Consider the following 2,772-nt stretch of genomic DNA (forward strand, 5'->3'; position numbering starts at 1 on the left):
CTATATCTACTAGTTAGGAAAATTTGAAAACTTAAATTTGGACATGTTTTGCAAAAACTGTAGGGAAAATGTAAAACGACTATAACTTTTGCATACGATGTCTGAAAAAACGTATAATATATCAAAAAAATCAGCACAAAAATCCACATCCGATGGAGATAGACCATGTTGGTCATGCAATTGTCAATACCCCTCATTGGAATATTCATCTGAGAAATATCTTACATGTCCCACAAACAGAGAAAAAAATCTTGTTTTTGTTCATCATATTGCCATAGATAACAAAGTTTTTCTCGAGTTTCACCCCTACTTCTTTTTGATTCGTGATCAGGCCATGAGGAAAATTCTCTACCGCGGCAGATGTGTGCATGGGCTCTACCCTTTGATTCCTCAATTTAGAAGCTTCAATAAACAAGTGTGTGGTGTCATCAAAATTTCATCGAAACGGTGGAATGCATGATTAGGACATCCTTCTTTTCTTATTGTTCAACAAGTGCTTAGAAATAATCAGCTTCCATGTGTTGGTGATCATAGTCTTGAAACTATTTGTGATTCTTGTCAGAAAGCGAAAGCTCATCAATTACAATATCCTGTTTCCACTAGTATTTCTACCAAACAATTGGAACTTGTTTTTTTATGTATGGGGTGCAGGCCCTTCTTCCGTTGGTAGACATACTTACTATGTTAGTTTCATATATGACTACAGTAAATTCACTTGGATCTACCTTCTTAAAAACCTTTATGACGTTTTTCAAGTTTTTCATAATTTTCAAGCACTTGTTGAATGCCAATTCGACACTAAAATCCTTGTTGTCCAATATGATTGGGTGGTGAATAGGAGAAGTTAAATTCTTTTTTTTTCCAAAAGTTGGGTATTTTGCAGCATGTTTTGTGCCCTCACGCCCACAAACAAAATGGGTCTGCCAAGCGCAAACATAGGCATATAACTGAGGTAGGACTTGCTTTCCTAGAAGGTACCTCCATGCCTCTCAAATTTTGGGATGAGCCATTTCTTAGTGCAGTTCATCTCATCAATATGCTACCCAGTCATGTCATGAACAATGAAACACCCATCAATGACTCCTTCACACTCGACCAAACTATAACTCTCTTCGTGGATGCGATCAATAGTACCGGTTCGTGTTGAGCCTTTAGTACCGGTTCGTGCCACGAACCGGTACTAAAGGGGTAGTGGCAGGCTGGCGTCAGGCCGGGTCCCCATGAGCCCCTTTAGTACCGGTTTGTGTTACCAACCGGTACTAAAGGTCTAACCTATAGTACCGGTTCGTGCCACGAACCGGTACTAAAGGGGCCAATTTTCAAACTCTAGCCCCCCCCCCCTCGTGTATCGCCATTTCAGTTTTGAAAAAATTAAAAGAAAATGATAAAAACTTCAAAAAATAAAATCCTTTGAGAAGTAGTTATATTACTATATCTACTAGTTAGGAAAATTTGAAAACTTAAATTTGGACATGTTTTGCAAAAAGTGTAGGGAAAATGTAAAACGGCTATAACTTTTGCATACGATGTCGGAAAAAAACGTATAATATATCAAAAAATTCAGCACGAAAATCCACATCCGATGGAGATAGACCATGTTGGACATGCAATTGTCAATACCCCTCATTGGAATATTCATCTTAGAAATATCTTACATGTCCCACAAACTGAGAAAAAAATCTTGTTTCTGTTCATCATATTGCCATAGATAACAAAGTTTTTCTCGAGTTTCACCCCTACTTCTTTTTGATTCGTGATCAGGCCATGAGGAAAATTCTCTACTGCGGCAGATGTGTGCATGGGCTCTACCCTTTGATTCCTCAATTTAGAAGCTTCAATAAACAAGTGTGTGGTGTCATCAAAATTTCATCAAAAATGTGGAATGCATGATTAGGACATCCTTCTTTTCTTATTGTTCAACAAGTGCTTAGAAATAATCAGCTCCCATATGTTGGTGATCATAGACTTGAAACTATTTGTGATTCTTGTCAGAAAGCGAAAGCTCATCAATTACAATATCCTGTTTCCACTAGTATTTCTACCAAACAATTGGAACTTGTTTTTTTTGATGTATGGGGTCCAGGCCCTTCTTCCGTTGGTAGACATACTTGCTATGTTAGTTTCATATATGACTACAGTAAATTCACTTGGATCTACCTTCTTAAAAAACTTTATGACGTTTTTCATGTTTTTCATAATTTTCAAGCACTTGTTGAATGCCAATTCGACACTAAAATCCTTGTTGTCCAATATGATTGGGTGGTGAATACGAGAAGTTAAATTCTTTTTTTTCCAAAAGTTGGGTGTTTTGCATCATGTTTTGTGCCCTCACGCCCACAAACAAAAATGGGTCTGCCAAGCGCAAACATAGGCATATAATTGAGGTAGGACTTGCTTTCCTAGAAGGTACCTCCAAGCCTCTCAAATTTTGGGATGAGCCATTTCTTAGTGCAGTTCATCTCATCAATATGCTACCCAGTCATGTCATGAACAATGAAACACCCATCAAGGACTCCTTCACACTCGACCAAACTATAAATCTCTTCATGGCTGCGATCAATAGTACCGGTTCGTGTTGAGCCTTTAGTACCGGTTCGTGCCAGGAACCGGTACTAAAGGGGTAGTGGCAAGCTGGCGTCAGGCCGGGTCCCCACGAGCCCCTTTAGTACCGGTTTGTGTTACCAACCGGTACTAAAGGTCTAACCTATAGTACCGGTTCGTGGCACGAACTGGTACTAAAGGGGACAAGCCTTTAGTACCGGTTCGTGCCAC

Source organism: Triticum aestivum, chromosome 6B (assembly GCF_018294505.1).
Source record: "Triticum aestivum cultivar Chinese Spring chromosome 6B, IWGSC CS RefSeq v2.1, whole genome shotgun sequence".
NCBI lineage: Eukaryota > Viridiplantae > Streptophyta > Magnoliopsida > Poales > Poaceae > Triticum > Triticum aestivum.